Source organism: Phytophthora parasitica (assembly GCF_000247585.1).
Source record: "Phytophthora parasitica INRA-310 unplaced genomic scaffold supercont2.218, whole genome shotgun sequence".
NCBI classification, from domain to species: Eukaryota; Oomycota; class Peronosporomycetes; order Peronosporales; family Peronosporaceae; genus Phytophthora; species Phytophthora nicotianae.
Window position 1 is genome coordinate 3,538 of NW_008649204.1, and position 622 is coordinate 4,159.

Consider the following 622-nt stretch of genomic DNA (forward strand, 5'->3'; position numbering starts at 1 on the left):
ACTTCAAACCCGTAATATGCATGATAAAGAAACATCAGAAATATTATAGGACTTATTATTTATGACAGAGCATTGAGAACAGAACAATGTATTCGAAGCAACATTTGCACACACTAACGCTGTTACATGAAATACATCAACGCTATTTCCAGTCCTCCCAGCCTAAAGCAAAGCACCCTAGTTTCCTTTTCCTAAGGCTGGCAAGAATTGTCATTATTTCATTAGAAAAGCTATTAATACTAGGAAAACCTTTAGGGATGGACAGCCCTCAACGGCTTAATTCCAGGGTACTGCGTAACTCGCTCGATGTTATCTCACTCAACATTTAGCCGACCTCAAAATGTAAGCTGAACGTCGAGAAAAAGTAGCATGTTTAACATATTTTGGCGTCAGGTTGTCCATATCTGATAGTTAAGGGCTATCGGCAAGGTTCCCCAATATGCCATACTCAATATATTCTGCTGCTATTACGCCAAGAGAATGATAATGGCATTATTCCCTAAGCTGACTACGCATACTCTGCCTGATAGCTTTAACACTAAATGCGTCCCACCAGTTTTCTTGTACGATAGAAACATGAGCACTTCAAGAGTGTTAGGGTCCATGGCTTTCCTCAGGTCGG